Source organism: Arvicola amphibius, chromosome 7, assembly GCF_903992535.2.
Source record: "Arvicola amphibius chromosome 7, mArvAmp1.2, whole genome shotgun sequence".
NCBI lineage: Eukaryota > Metazoa > Chordata > Mammalia > Rodentia > Cricetidae > Arvicola > Arvicola amphibius.
The window spans coordinates 18,111,832-18,129,015 of record NC_052053.1 but is presented as its reverse complement, the minus strand read 5'-3'; positions in this window follow the sequence as shown (position 1 = coordinate 18,129,015).

Genomic DNA, 17,184 nt, shown 5'->3' with positions numbered 1-17,184 from the left:
CTTCTTACACCTATGGGGTCGGTATTTAAAAACACTACAACAAAACGTTGAGCTGGGGTGTCTCGGAGTCCAGCTTCTAATCTGAATATTGAGGTTGTGGAAAATCTGGTGATCGTAACAGGTTTATGAACCCATAGTGACAAAATATGAATTCAAATCCAATATGGAACAGATCCCAAGTGTTTCTGACAATGCTTCCCCACGTTGCATCCTGAAACTTCGCTGCAGTCTTGGTCCTGAGTACACAGCATATACACTGCCCATGACATTATGCCACAGTGCTAAGGAACACTGCCCAAGTTACCTCAGCCCTACACAGGCTAATCTGAATGAATGCAGTGTTTTACTGGATATACAAAGTGTTCTGCTCTTGTAGAAACATAATAACTTCACTAGGAAAAACAAAGGCTTCTAATATTTTTCCTCTGTCATTCTTCAGCAGAAATCGACTTTGTATACCTGTGGATTGTGTCGTATTCAAATGTTTAATTTTTAAAATTGCTATCTGAGTTGCTAACTTGAGCTTTATAAAAATCATTAGGTGAATAGTATTGTGGGATTAGGACAGAATTTCCAACAATTTCTGAAATGTCCATTAACACTCCTCTGCCATCTCGATTCCAAATTTATGTGACAGTTCCAACATTGACAGTTGTAAAGTCAAATCATAGACCAGCTGCATAAAATGTGGAAGATTCTTGGTGACTCACAGTGTCAAATCTTCAGCTAACCCCTCCCATTTACACTGAAATATTTTATTTAAAAAACAAGACATTTTCACTTAGTCTATACTTGTCTTGAATTTTGGTCAGAATTTGTGATGGGTGTGGAAAAGCTGGGAAGAGTTAACATATTTATAATAGAAAGAACAACAAGAAAATGAGTATTTATTGGTGTTATGTGCTAGACAATGCTCTAAAACTTTTAAAAGTAAAAATGAATACTTTTGCATGTATTCATTAGAGTGTATCCATAGACATGGTATGATACATTTTATAGATAAGCAATAAATTATTGGAGGGAAACAAAAGCGCGCCAGTCAGTATTTTGCAAAGTAATTGCGTATCATCTGTAACATAGCATTATGACAGAGGGAGGCATTTTTAACCCTAGGAATGTTTGTCATACACTGGAAAAGCATAAGTAAAGTATCTCTAGATGTAAGCCACTGCTACTCACACTGTGGAGGTTTGAGTGAGATGTTTCCACCATTGTATAACATGTTTGGACACAACTGTCACAGGGGTCACCTAAGACACAGACACTTACATTCTGACTCATAACAGTACAGTTGTGAAGTAGCACAACGGAAATATTTTATGACTGGGGTCACCACAACATGAGGAACTATATTAAAGGGTCGCTGCATTAGGAAGGTTTAGAACCACTGCTCTAACATCCATGAAAAATGTGCACCAACAGGACAGGTGGACCTGCCAGCAAGAGAGAAGGCAAGCAGGCAAAAGCATGGAGTCTTTCTTCCAACTCGCTTTTACCGGGACAGTCACCCAGAATCCGGGCTGCTCACAATTAGGGTGGGTTTTTAAATAATCTGAAGAAGAAAATTCCTCACAGGTCTCCTAGCAGAGGATCTTTTAGTTGATTCCAGATACAGAAAAGTATACAACAAAAAGGTAACCATACCCATTGGTAAATAAATCCTGGCCAAATCCGAGAGATTCAGAGCAGAGTAGATCTCCAGCCTCTGGTTCCCTCCTTGGGACTCACCTCTCCAGCCTTAGGCTTCTGTGTCTGTGAGGTCTGCAAGAACAACATGGAAAAGCTGTAATTTTGGTTGGCTCTGGGTTTAAGAGAGACACAACCGTATGATATTTTGTTGCAGTGCCTATAGACTCTGAAAAGATTCCAGGATTTTGGTCTAATTTCGTATTTTCTAGAGCATTATGTCCCCCAAGTGGTGTTTAGAAAAAGGCAAAACAATGAAATCCTATTAAATAAACATTGAAATGGCTAAAATTCAAAAGGGTGATAGTTTTCTTTATAAGAATTTACAGAGACTCTAGTAAGAATGGAAATTAGTGCAATCATGTTTTTTAAAACAATGTGGTTTTAGCTACAGCCGAACACAGGTGTAGTTTTGGAGCGAGGGATGCTACTGGCAAATATGTCGTCACAATGTGTGTGGGGACAAGAATGCTCATGACCACATGACTGAAAACAATACAAATGGGACATGAACCCATAAGGACTCACGAACAGGAGAATGGGTCAAAGAGTGGAGGCATATCCTTGATCCATCAGAGCAACATAAACAAAACAAAGGATTTTCAGGTGCCCAGAGAAGCAAGCTGTCTCTCACAAACACACAGCTGTAGAGAGAGAAGGTTAGCACCGATACTCAAAACACTGTGGTTTTGTTATTAAATTAAAAGCAGGGTAAATGAATTCTAATACCAGAAGTAAAGAATACTGGTTTGTCTTGAAATAAGACAGGCAAGCTTGGTGGTGGGGGGTCATTACGTGGACTGTGTTTCCAATTACATATACACATTGGCGGTCGAATGCTTCTCACTCCTTCAGAAGGAAAGGGAGATAAAGGAGAGATGGATGGGACTTTCAGGGATTCCTCTTTCTATTTCTCTTCTCCTTAATGTTCCACATTTATGTTTGTATTTTATTCATGTGAAATTTTCTAGAGCTGAGTGTTGCGATGTCTGGACTGGGCTAAAACTCATGACCCTCTTGCTCCAGCCTCCTGAGGTATGTAACAGCACACCTCACCTACAACAGTGTCCTTTAAATTATAAGTATAAAGTGCCAAAATACAGTAAAGATGTGTCTACTATAATTATATACCCCCTAGGTTATTCCCTCTTTTGGTTGCATATAGAATGATTCTGTCTGCTATTTTGGGTGTGTCCCCGAATTCCTTTTTATTCAGTTCCTTTGCTTTGGTCCTGTTACCTTGAAAACAAAGTTGTCTCCCGTGCATTTCTTTTGTGGGAAATCAACACACGCTAACAGATCTCTTGCTGGCCATGACTTTCCAGCTCCGGAGTCAGCTCTGCATTGCAGTCTTCTGAAGATCAATCAAAAGACAAACCCTAGAGGAGCACAGTTTAGTCAATGCCTGATAAATAATATCTCATAATTAAAGGAACGAATGGTTCTCTCCTGGAAAGACAGTCAAAGACTTCCTTGGTTAAGTGCACCCCTTTTCTCTGAAGCGTCTTTAAAAATTGAGAAGCATAGATAATGGTCACATTCTTCTGTTAGAAAAACTGATACTCTAAGCAAATATTAGATGGCGGTAGAATTGATTTTAAAACCGTGATAACTGCCAGTTTAAAATCTGCTCACTGGAGGGACTGAGAAATGGTTCACACCGTGAATTGTCCGGCAAACAAGCATAAGGTCCCTGAGTTCATACCCTCAGAATCCACATAAGAAGCCAGGCATGTTGCATGGACCTCTAAGCCCACTTTGTGGGTATGGCCATATGGGGATGCCTGAAGCTCATTGTCAGCCAGCCTAGTTGAGTCGATGATCTTTGGGTTCAGGAAGAGAGTCTGTCTTAAAAACATGAAGATGTAGAACAAGGAAAAACACTCAACATCGACCTTTGACCTCCACATATATGTGCACCCATACGTATGTGCACTTGCGCTCGCACAGACACACACATACACACACACACACACGTGCGCACGCACACAGACACTCACTGATGCTGAGTAAGTATACAACAACCATGCTTGTGCTCCACAAACTAAAAGTAATTCACCTATTCCATAAAATGAGTGTATATCAAGGACTTGACTATTCCAAGCTTAATTGCTAACTAAGCATAATATATTAATTAGATACATTTTGATGAGGCACCATTAATATGTTTTAACTTTCACTAGGAAGGAGGAATACAGTAGAACATATTCAGTTTCCATGTGGCTTCTAATGGCTGGACATCCACACGACTGCGGCGTTATCTTGAGGGACTATGCCTTGGCGGTTGGTTCTGTCGCTTCCATATGTGAAATTGCTTCCCTTTCCCTGTCATAATTATCGCGACTTCCCTCTAACACCTGGGCAACTGCTAATTACTGCAGGATACCCGGTTAGGGTAATGAACTTGATATCCCGTTGCGCTTCCCATAAATGACTTAGGAAACCTTTTCTTTAACCCCTAGAGACCACTTCAGCAGCATCTTCCTTTCCCCCCCCCCCCACGACACTGTAAATACTGAGCTCTTCCCAGCTGTCACCATCACGTTCCTTCCCAAGACTATGGGTTCCTTGAGCACAAACACTGCAGCTTCTCACTTCCTTTTTAACTTGTTTCACGCAGCACCTAGAACACGGCAGGCACCTTCTATGACAGCACCAGGATGCTTCCCCGTGTTATTGTGTTATATGCCTCGCCCATTTAGAGAGAGAGTAGCAAGCCTGGCTATCCGTGGACGGGTTAGAACAGGCACGGTCTTGTTTTGAAGAGACAGACGACTCCCCCACCAGTCACGCACAACAGTCTGTACTTTGGTGCAAGGCATCCGCTCAAGGGCTGCATTTCACAGATCTGCATGCATTAGGTGTGGAAATGAGTCATCCCTTCAAATGACTAAGTACTTGCAGGTGCCTGTAAGTGCCCATGGCTTACGGAGGGGTTTCGTTAAAGGAGAGGCAGGTGTGAGAAGGGCAGGTAGGAGGCGCGGGAGCTGTACACCTCTGCCGCTTTCGGGAAGGGCTGCTGGATAATCTGTTTCCCCATGTGCACACACTCTCCACTCTGGGGTTTTGTGACTAAGCAACAGGCCCTTTCATTTTTCCTACACAGACTTTGTTAGGATGACAGTGTCAGACTATCGAATCATTCGAGCTAAAGGGGGAAAAAAACACTGTCGTTTGTCCCATGAGGCTTTGCATCCATTGCTAACAATAACAAGAAAGCACATAGTCCAGGTAGACAATCTCTCATTCCATTATTTAATATTTAGTGCACATAAGAAACTATGCTCGATCTACATGTGATTAAGCTACTAGGAGAAACACTAAGAGTTTAATTCTGTATGTTCTGTGTTTTGTTGTTGACTATCGACTTGCCTCATCATTTGAGCTGGCTTGGTGCTTTTACCATGTTTTATAGTCATCCTCAGCTCATGTTTAGGTAGGCCTTCATTTTATGGAAGATACATTTTTATTTTTATTTTTCAAACATGAATTTAACAGCTACAATACCAGAAAATTCCTCAGCCTCTCTAAACTCACTCTATTAATGAAGAATGTAATTTGAAAAGAGAGGCAGGTCCTGGCGGTCTAACTCAGATGTGGACTTGGACTTGCTATGAATGATGCATATTTTCTGCATATTTTCTGAGCTGTCTTTAATGTCGTTTGTTTTGCCCTCTTGGTTGATGAAACACCTGGATTGGGTATTTTTCTTGGGGAGTTGAAGCAAGCAGTAGTATAATTTAAGATAAGGATTTCCCTTCCTTAGTGGCCACACGATGCAGCTGAGAACCTGGAGAGATTGCTTTCTTGGCAAAATCTTGACTGTGCACAAGGGCCTTATGTCAGTCTGCAACCTACCTAAGCAAGAAGTAAATATTTGTTTTTATTTTACAAACGTGCTTTACTTCAATTTTGATGCCCTACCCTATCGAGTAGCAAAACACTCAAAATATTATTTTCAAGGCTTATCTCTCCTTGACTGCCAAAAGCATAAATAATTAATGTGCCATTTTTTTTCCTCCAAACTGCCTCTTCAACCCAGTTCTTTCTTCAGTAATGAAATCTCAGTAGACCGCAGCATTCTTATCCTAAATTTGCTCATGTATGATCAGGAACAAGTTGTTCAACTTCTTGAAGATGGAATTCTGGTATCGTTAAGATAAAGACAACACTACAACCTAGCTCAAACACTTGTGTGGGTTAAAAAAGAAAGAAAAAGGATGCGACCTACGTAACACAGGACAGTCATTGCCCCCAAGAAATATTGGCATTCCATTTTCAACCGTATATTATTATTTTAATTATGGCTCCATAATTGTGCAGCAGTGTGAAAATGGGAGATATCTTTGTTTCCTTGCTTTTTTGTGTTTGACAAACTTCTCACCACAGGCACCTCCCATTTATCAATCAGCTTGTCACCGCTTCAGCATCAGCGAGGGCCTCCTAACTTGTCCTTACAGATTCTGAAATCATTCTCTGGTTGTCGGCCCAGCCCAAATGAAGCCTGCCATTGCCTAGGATGCTAGCCGGCACACCACAATCAGTAAGCTCTTTGTTTCATCAAAGTCTTTAAGAGGCTCTCATCTCCTGCTTTAGTAAGTCAAGTCAGCCTCAGCGCTCTGAACCAAGTCCCTGTGCCCTGTAGCCACAGCTAATGCCTAATCAACCAGAAGTGGAAAGCTGCTTTTAGGGTAATAAGGGGATTTTTAACATGAGTAAGCCTTTAAGTGAATGTAAGATATTTTATTTTACCATGAGTGATTATCACACTGGGTTTCACAAAAAAAATAGCTGCAAATTTGATGTAGAGAAATAATATCATAAAATTGGAAATTTGTTCTGAAATGGCAGAAATAAGAAGATTGACTAAAAAACTTCGATTAAAAAAGTCTCAGTAATGACTGTATGTGGCGATAAAGGCTCTAGACTACTTCTCTGTTTTTGAATTTATAGTTTGTGTAATAAATTGGGGTATAAAAGATAATGAATTGGAAGACCCATTGCCTATGCTACACTTGACATCTTATTAAGAACATTCTTCCCCACAATTCTTAAACACATCCTCCTTCTTATCAGTCATTGTGTGTACACATGTAAAGTGATTTTTACATTTGTTAAATCATTTTGATAGCTTATAAATATCTGAAAGTTTTAGTGTCCTAGTGGTCATTGTAATCACTGAGTTGGCCACTTGTGTACACAGCACATGGTAAATAATTATGGAAATGAACATTGCAATCCAATGAATTCCATGATGATCACCCAGGAAAGGATTCTTTTCTCACAAAGAGGGAATGCTCACTGTAATCCTGCAGCATCTTAAAAACCAAGACCTAGTAAAGAAAGTGACTGGGTTGGATGGGGTGAAATTATGAACCACTCTCAGCAGAGTTCCAATTCCAGAAGCTTTAATGGCTGTAAATAGATACAATTACTTTTGAAATGGACAATAAAGGGTTTATGGATAATGGTTCTCAAAATTTGCCCCAGGAAGGGGACAGCAGCTGCTGAGGGAGAAGAAGCCTCTAGTGAAATAGCAAATGTACTTTAAGGGTCGAGGACAGAAAGAGCCTAGAAGTCATTGTACACATGCAAAATCTGGCTCCCTGGAAAATGACTAGCAATTTACCATAGATCTTTTTTTTTTTTCTTTTTTTGGTTTTTCGAGACAGGGTTTCTCTGTAGCTTTTTTAGAGCCTGTCCTGGAACTAGCTCTTGTAGACCAGGCTGGCCTCGAACTCACAGAGATCCGCCTGCCTCTGCCTCCCGAGTGCTGGGATTAAAGGCATGCACCACCACCGCCCGGCTACCATAGATCTTATCCACTTGGATAGGTTCAAATAATTCTTCTTTCTCCCTTGGTAGTTGGTATCAAATTACCAAAAACAGCTTTAAAAATATTTTAGCGCACAACAGTGTATTTGCTTTTCTCGTAGTTGATATCTGGCAACATGAGTGATTTTTTTTTTCAAAAGATGACTGTTTAGCTTCCAGGTCATATCTAGCTCGATCCGTCCGAGAGTCTTGTGTTGAAGAAAGCAACCCAGGGTAATGGCAATAGTGTATAGTTTGGGGTTTTCTGTTTGTTTTGGTTTTTTTGCAGAAGACCATGTCCCTTGGGCTCCCTAAATTAAAAACTTACAAGGAGGAAGTTACTTATTCCTAAAACTGGGGTTTTGATTAAAAAAAAAAAATCTATGACTCTTGGGTAGCAGTGTCAACACAAATGGCATAACGGTAGTGTGTGTGTGTGTAATTTTAAGTGAATAATAACATATTTTCTACAAACATCCTGGTGTCATTTGTCTGTCCTCCTTTCCTCTCTGTATTTGGCCTCTTTCTTTCTTTCTTTCTTTCTTTCTTTCTTTCTTCCTTCCTTCCTTCCTTTCCTTCCTTCCTTCCTCCCTTCCTTCCTTCCTTCCCAAACTAACTGCCTCTTCTCCATTTTTCCATTTATTTGTAGCATACATTCTACTGTCTAGCACCTCCTTCCACATACCATGATCTCTTCTCGCTCTGCTGGTGTCTGTGGTTACTCCATGTTACGTCCTCACATCTGAAAATTTGGAGCTAGGAACTGCAAGAACACATGGTGGTTTGTCTTTCAGGGTCTGGGTTACCTCTCTGACGAGTTCCATCCGTTCACCAGGAACTACCTTGATTTGATGTCCTTAGCTGAGTAGACCTCCGCTGTGGACGCGGCACACCTTTCTTTACCCATTCATCGCTTGAAGGACATGAAGTTTTTCCGCTTCCTGGCTATTGTGAATAGGGCAGCAATGAGCATGCCTGCATCCGTATCTGCACATAGGGTGTCAAGACCTTTAGTGATACGCCAAGGAGAGATATTAATGGGTGATATGATAGATCCGGTTTTAGCTTTTTGATTATCCGCACGGATTTCCAGAGTGTCCGCACCATTTTGCAGCTCCAGCACCAGTGAATAGGGTTTACCCTTTTCATACATCCTCATCCACATATAGTATCAGCTGTTTTCTTTTCTTAGACATCTGACCGAGCAGGACTTGAGTTCAGTTTGCATAGCTATGGTCTGTAGCCTATTTTTAAGTGGGTCCTTTGTATTTTGTGTTTTTTTTTAAAAAAAAAAACTCTGTTCTTTGCATATTCTGGATGCCAATTCTCTATCAAATGTATGGCTGGTGAAGCTTCTCAGCTACCTGTCTGAGGACTAGTTCCCATAGTACATTCTAGAAGGTGCTGTGTGAACTGCCAAGGGAGAAAAGTAATAGTCCTATGCAGTTGTGATGCCTATGAACTTCAACAAAGACCAGAAACGCAAGATAATATTGATGTTGCAGTAGCGGCACTTATATTTGGGGGGGATAAGCAACAGCCATGTAATTGAACTTAGGGCCTATTTGATAGGAGGGGATTTGTGCCCATTATTATAAGCATAGCCAACTATCTGTGTCTGGAAAGGCCAGGGGAACTAGAAGAAAATACACTACTACCAATTATCCTAAGCCAGTTGAACTGCTAACTGCATTCTAAATATGCATCCTTATACCCACAGACAAGTTTAGATCTCATTCCTCATCCAAGAAGCTCCCTTTTGCAACAAAGACCATTATAGAAATCTACTCCTGGCCGAAATATAAAGAACAACTGACCCCATATGTCCAATTACAACTGATACACTTACAATACAGTCTCTATGCCCCAGGCTCACAGAACTTGCAGGAAGGAAGACAAAGTAGAAAAATTGGAAGAGCAGAGGACCAAGATGTCTGCTGCAGGATTGTATCTTCTACATATGACAGGAAAGCTGTACCTATGAAATCTCAACAGTATAACTGTCTAAACAAGACCTGAACAATGGCAAGACCAGGACCTGAACAATGGCAAGACCAGTTTACATGTCAGTGTAGATGAAGGAAACCTCAGAAGGCCCTACCCTAGATGAAGTACTCATATACAACTAAAGACTGTAGTCACAGGGAGAATCAATCTTCCCCCAAAGGCAAAACTCCTAAATAGGTATCCTGCACCATATGGTTAGCCTTAAAAACAAGAAATGAAATCAGCAGGTTGCATTTATAAATATGTGTACATACATGTCTGTAACAATAATCAAGAAAAAGAGGCCATGAACTTGGGAGGATAGGGATGCTACAGGACACTGCACTGGAGCAGTTGGAGGGAGGAGATGAAGGAAGGAAATGATGTAAGTGCAAGACCCATACACGCGATTCTCAAAAACAACTCTTAAGAGCTACTTGGAAGGAAAAAGTAGTACCTTTACCGTTCCTTAAAAGATTCGCCAAGCCACGGACAGATTTTATGCCAAATTGGCAATGGTTAGCCTTCTAGAAAAACCCTTTCCTCTGTCACCGACGAGGACAGGTGGCCTGGCTTTGGTCCCTGTTGGTGTGTGTCTCTGCACACCTGGCCTCAATTGTTCAGCCTCAGCTGGAGGGATAGGGTGACACAGAGCTGTCACGCAGCAAAGGAATGGACTTGGAGCTGTGGTTTGCTCCTGCCCCCGGCAGCCTGACTGAGTGGGTGGGCGGGCAAGGACTAAGGGAGGCTCAGGAGGGAGCCAAACAGAAGCACAGATAATGCAAACAGAGACTTTAGAGTCAGAAATAATTCCTGGAATTAAGACCCAGTAGTTAAATGCTGGTTAACACCAAGGCAGGTGCTCCATCTTGGCCGGACGATTGTAAGCACTTGGATAAACATTGGTTGCTGATTTATTCTCGCTGTTGTAAGAGTGTCGGTTTCCAGCCTTCATGGAGAGATCACTAATTGACTCTGTCCAGCCCCTTTTGAATTTCTTTATTTATTTCCTGGTAAGATTGCAGCCGAGAAGGTAGCAGCAAGAGGTAAAGGAAGATTTATGGCCCACGCTGTCCGTGTAGGCTTGGAAACACCAGTAAAAGGAGATAGCCTGATCAGCTCTATAGCTTCCCTATGGAAAACGGAAAGAATTGTCTTTCATCTCTGAGGTTTGATTATCAGGAGAAATCAAAGGGATATTTTCAGTGTGTTTTGTGTGCAAATGAAATTATGTATAAAATCACTGGGAAAGGGTATACCAAGTCAAGAAAATTCTTCTGAAATGCCAAGGAATAATTTCAGACAGCGACGTGGATGCCTTGAAAATAGTTTTTGAGGCGCTCGTTTCCTCAAAAAACGATCAAAGAAGTACAAGATGGTGGCACAGGAGAAAGAGTGGCATGTTCCCTGATCACAGGGAGCTTCCTGCACACAGAAGGGGGTTGTCAGCCTAGCCAGCCAGACTTTCAACATGCTGTGTGTGGGAAGGTGGTGTATGCACAGGTGTTTCGGGACCCCAGATTGGGACTGCTCCTCTCCATGTGTTACAGAAACAGCCTCAAAACTGGGAGAGCAGACTTAGAAAATGTAAATGTCCTGAAGTCAGAGACTCCGCAAAGGATGGTGTCTCTAAGGCATAATAATGTGCACTTCTAAAAAAAACAGCTTAAAGAAATTCCACTCTTCTGTTGTATTTGGTGGCTTTGTGGACTGTAACTGGCTGAACCTGGATTCAAAAGGAAGAAAGAGGAAAAGTTAGAAAATCCTCCTGGAATTAAAAACGACAGGGAGTAGATGTACTTTGGACACATTCATGTCCTAGTCTCCAAATGCTGGCATCAAGAGTGTATGAAGGCACAAGCCTTTAACCCAGCTCTCAGAAGGCACATGCAGGCGGATCTTTATAAGTTCAAGGCCATCCTGGTCTATTTGTCTACAAAGTGAGTTTCAGACTCTGTCACAAAAATAGATATCCATTTCTCCCCACAGCTGACTACATTTTCTCCCATGCTTCCTTACCTTTCTGTGCATGGAATATTCTAAAAATCATGACTGATATCCAGCAAGATTGAAACAGTGAAAAATCCTACAATTTACTACCACATGCCAACTACAGCCCCAGGAAACACTCCAGCTGAGTCAGTCTCGGAGGCTAAGACAATGTGAGACTGTTTCAGATGGCCAAAATTGGGTCATGTGACTATTTCAAAGACTGGAACAGAATCTGCTCACCTGACCAGGTGTCCTACATGCAGATAGACAGTCAGGTACCTATAGGGACTGGGAAACTCTTCTTACGTGAGAGTATTTATTGAATAGTGCCTCATGGGTTTATCTTAAATAATACTTTTTATTTAAGATCATGGAGCACTCATATAACTTTTTTAAAGGTCAAATCTTTTTCTCTTATTAAAAAAAAAAACCTACCAACTTACAACTTACGCCAACTTCCTCAGCTACTTTGAGAAACTATTGATTTAGTGATTTGTTAAAAAAGATTTCCAATGCATATTTGAAATCAACAGCTCTGCTTGGGCCACAGAGAAAGGTTACACTGGTCTATGGTCTCCAGAAAACTGAAGTTACAGCGTGGAAAAGATCGATAGATATAGGGACATGTGAAGAGAGAGAGAGATAGAGAGAGATAGAGAGAGAGAGACAGAGAGAGACAGAGAGACAGAGATAATGGTGCTATAGAAAAAAAAGATCAAAACAGACAGACAGAAGAACAGATGATAGACTTACCAACAGGAACTAGTTTGTGCAATTATGGAGGTTGAGGCTCCAGACGGGCAGCAGTCAACAAGCAGGAGACTCAGGAATCCCACAGATTCTAGTCCAGAAACAGGAAAGGAGCCTTACCCCTTAGATATCTAGGCAAAGACAAAATCTTTCCTACTCATTTTCTGTTCAGCACAGTCGTTAATGGACAAGGGAGTGCCCACCTGCATAAGAACGGACAACTGCTTTGCTCTCCTAGTTCAAATCCTAATGCTATCCTGAGTTATCCTCACAGACACACTCACAAAAAAATGCTCAACCCAACACCCGGGCACCCTGAGGTCCTATCAGGTGGGCGCGTGCACTCAGCCTCACAGAACCCGGGTTCAATTTTAGAGTTGCTGTTCAATGCTAAACATGGAGGAAAAGCATGGGGTGAAAAGCAGAGATTTCGATGGTGTCCCTTTCACAACATTAAGGGCATTGTAATTAGGCATCGCATTATACCTGCAGGATGCTTTCATGATGCTGTAAATATGCAAAACAGCGAGAAGTAAGATCGAGGTCATTTTCCTAATGACGTCCCGGTTCATCTGCTATAGTGTGATTTAGGGATCACCATGACTGACATGGTTAATAAGCCTTATTTGTATCTGAAAAGAATCTCAGGCGCTAAGACTGAAACGGCTTTCCTATTGTCATCACTGATCTGCTAGTGTTTCCCTGAGCACTTGGAAAATAAAAGGGGTGTGTGTGTGTGTGCGCGCGCGCGCGCGCGCGCGCGTGTGCGTGTGTGTGCGTGTGTGCGTGCGTGCGTGCGTGCGTGTGCGCGTGCGTGCGTGTGTGCGTGTGTGCGTGCGTGTGTGTGTTTGTGCGTGCGTGTGTGTGTGCATGTGTGTGTGTGCGTGCGTGCGTGTGTGCGTGCGTGCGTGTTTGTGTGTGTGTGCGCGCGTGTGTGCTTGTGTGCGTGTGTGTGTGTGTGCGTGTGTGCGTGTGCGTGTGTGTGTGCGTGTGTGTGTGCGTGTGTGTGTGCGTGTGTGTGTGCGTGTGTGTGTGTGTGTGTATGGTGTGTTTAATATTATGCTGTTTCATTTATGTGGTTTCCTCAAAGTCTGATCAATTACATTAATAATCCACATCACTTGGGATGAAAAGACATTTGTTAGCCAACCTCAACTTATGATTTATTAACTCATACACGGGGCTGTGGCTTCCTGCTGGAAAGAATGCCCACTCTTTTGCTGGTTACCCAGAGGCATACGTCTCAGGAACAATGGCATAGAATTAGAATGCCATCCAGACCTTGACATTTGGCTCCTGACATCAACAAGTTAGGGCTTTGCTATCTGTCCTGCTTCCTTCCGCGACTACTGAAAGCATCCTAGACATGCCCGCCTCTCTGACTCAAGGTGGTTGCCAGGAGCTTCAAGTCCAAGTCTTCATAGGCCTAGTCCATTGAAAGGAGAGCACACCTCACTGGAGCTGTGCCAATGGGCTGCTTTTCTGACCCTTTGTCTTGGGTTGAGATTTATGTCCAATCGTGAACCAATCTTGGCGAACAAAGGAAAATAGATTCTGACCAAGTGGAAGTTACTCATGAGTTGTCTGAAACTGGAGGCAGTGTGAACATCACTCCTGTGGTAGGAACTGAGAACTTGATGAAATTCTTTAAGAATTACTATGGGCTGGACATTAGAAGGTGAGGGGATGGTCACAGGGCTTTAAGGTTGTCAAATGCCACAAGACAATCCTGGAAGGAGACAGTGATGAAGACGTGGTGTCTTAGGATGACATTGGAAGTCCTCAGGAAATGCCCTTCCTAGAAATGGCTTCCTTAAAGGATTGTTTCCATAACAAAAGTGTCTGTGGATGTTAAATATGCAGGGGAAGTGGAAATGCCTCCCTCTATCCCAAGTTCAGACAATGTCAGTAACGATGCTCTCACGGAATGAGTCTTCTGATGTCTTCCAATACTTGTGTGTAAAATTTCAATAAAAACTTGTAGAACCTGTAATTTCTCATTTTGTACATTATTTATTTATTTATTTATTGTTTGTTTGTTTGTGTGGACTTGTACATACTACACTGTGCATGTAGACGTCAGAGGACAACTTGTGGAGTTTCTTCTCTTCTTCCTGTGAAATGAACTTTGTATGTCAAGTTCAGATCATCAGGCTTGGGAGCAAGCACTTTTACCTACTCAGGTATCTTACCAGAATTTATAGTTTTTGTGATGGTTTCCAGTTTATTCTTTCATCTAGAATATTCCTCAGTAACTTCCTGATGTAGGTGTGTCTTCTATCTATCTGATGATTTCATTGGATAATTAATAAAGAAACTGCCTGGCCCATCTGATAGACCGGCCCTTAGGTGGGTGGAGTAGACAGAACAGGAAGAAGGAAGTGAGGTAGATGGCTCAGTCAGATGCCACGCCTCTCTTAAGTTAGGCAGACTGCCGTGCCTCTCCTCAGAGAGATGCCAGATGCAATGAAGCCAGCCATCAGGTCAGACATGCTGAATCTTTCCTGGTAAGACACCACTTCATGGTGTTACACAGATTATTCAATATGGGTTAGTCAAGATGTGAGTAAGAGGCTGAAAATAATGGGCTAGGCAGTGTTTAAAAGAATACAATTTGTGTGATGTTATTTTGGGTTTTAAGCTAGCCGGTGGCCGAGAGCAGGGCAGTGGGAAGCCGCCTGCAGCTCCACACTACAGAAACTTCCATCCCATCAACCAAGGAAAATCAACTTTGCATGAATAGTGAGTGAATAGGGGATGGTCTGTAAACATCTTAGTTGATATATGTGCTAATTATCCATAACTATATATTTTATTTTTATGATGTAAGTTTATTAAACCTAATTCATGCCAGTATTTCTGTCATTGTTGTTTGAGACAGGGCTTTTCTGTGGACAGCCCTAGCTGTCCTGGAACTTGCACTGTAGACCAGATTGGCCTCAAACTCACAAATCTGCCTGCCTCTGCCTCCTGGGTGCTGGGATTAAAGGTGTGCACCACCACTGCCTGGCTAAGTCACCCCATCTTAAACTGAATATTTCATTTTACTCAAATGAAATATTTTACTCAAACCCATAGGCATATATTTAAATCATTGTGTTTTCATCTCTTCATTTTAAAAAAAAAAAAAAACAGTTGACTCCTTGTCCCCAGCAACTGAAATATTTTGAAACCTATTCTGTTGTGAAATTTTCTTCACTGCATATTGATTGTCTGAGGTTAAAACAAAGCTTCAATGACTTCCTCATCCTTTGCCATATTCTTCTGCACCCAAAGCCCTCCAATATTGTGGGAACTGTTTTGAGCCTAGAGCAGAGCAGGGCAGAACAGTTAGGCAGGAAAAACTAAAACGAATGCTGGGAGAAAGAAGGCAGGGAGTAGAGAAGCCATGGAGCCACCGCCAGAGGCAGACACGCTGAAACTTTGCTGGTAGGCCATTACCTCGTGGTGATGCACAGATTAATGGAGATGGGTTAAATTAAGATGTAAGAGTTAGCCAATAAGAAGCTAGAGCTAATGAGCCAAGCAGTGATTTAAATAATATAGTTTTGTGTGATTATTTTGGGAGGCTGGAAGGCCGGGGAAAACAAACAAGCAGCTTCATACAACACTCTGAGGCAACATATCTACCCTTCTCAGAGCCAAGCTTGAGGGACCAGATCCTATTATACTTCCCATGTGTTGCTCTCTTTTAACGATTTCTAGGAACAAGAGGAAGTGGGCAATATTTATAGTGCACTTCTTTCCTTGAAAGATTTCAAGTCATGGGGAAGACAGGTGTGCAGTAGCTCCTTTGTTGATTGCAGGTAGAGGTGACCCTCCTAAAACATCTCCCTAGATGATCTGTCTCCCGTGAATCTTAAAAAGCGATCAGGAAGAAAAATTAATGTTTCTTTCTTCAATTCAATCTGAATTGAATGAGAAAGTTTCAAAAACATTCTCAGAGACCGGGGAGATGGCTCAGCAGGTAAAGCATTATTGCATAAGTCAGACAGAATCACTTCCGTCCCAGGGAACCACACAAAGGTGGAAAAAAAGAGCTACTCTACAAAGTCACCCTCTGATCTCTACACACACTGTGGAAGGCACGGGTGCACACACACATCCTACATATGAAAAAATAAATAAACAAATGGTTGGACCAGCGGTTGGGCTGGTCGGTGGTAGGGTACAACTTTAATCCTAGCGTGGAAGATAGAGGCAGGTGGATCTCTGTGAGTTTGAGACCAGCCTGATCTACAAGAGCTAGTTTCACGACAGACTCCAAAGCTACAGAGAAACCCTGTCTCGAAAAACAAAACAAAACAAAAAGTTAAAATGTTAATAAATAAGCAAATGGCTAAATGGCAAAATCTCCAAGGCTTTTTTGTTTCCATCAAAACTTTAAATCAAGTCTTATTGGCTTCTTTTATAAAATATAAATTTTAATTAGAGGACTCGTACTTTCTGTTGTTAGCATTTACCAGTAAGCTATAGTAATCAAGGTAGAATGGCAGCTGGCAGAAGGGAAGATGAATGCGTCAATAAAACAGAAGCAACCACCCCGACCCTGACCCAGGTGTGTTGCCCCATCCCATCATCGACCCAATCTGTGATCTGTTGGAGCACATGCAAAGGTTGGTCCTGAAGACCCAAAGCTATAGATCTCCACAACACAGGTCAACAACAGGATCCAAGAGGAGCCCCAGTGAGGTCCCAGTGTAGTTGGCTGTTTTGCTCTCTTTAGCTTTTGGGGTAGGCCCGCCACCCAGTTCCCAAATAAATACACAGAGTCTTATAATTACTTATGAATGCCCAGCCTTAGCTTGGCTTGTTTCTAGCCAGCTTTTCTTAACTTAAATTTTCCCTCCTACCTTCTGCTTCTGGGCTTTTTCCTTTTCTTACTTCTAAAACATTATTTTCACTCTAACTCCATGGCTGGCTGTGTGACTATGTAGCTAGCCCTTCCTTTTCTCA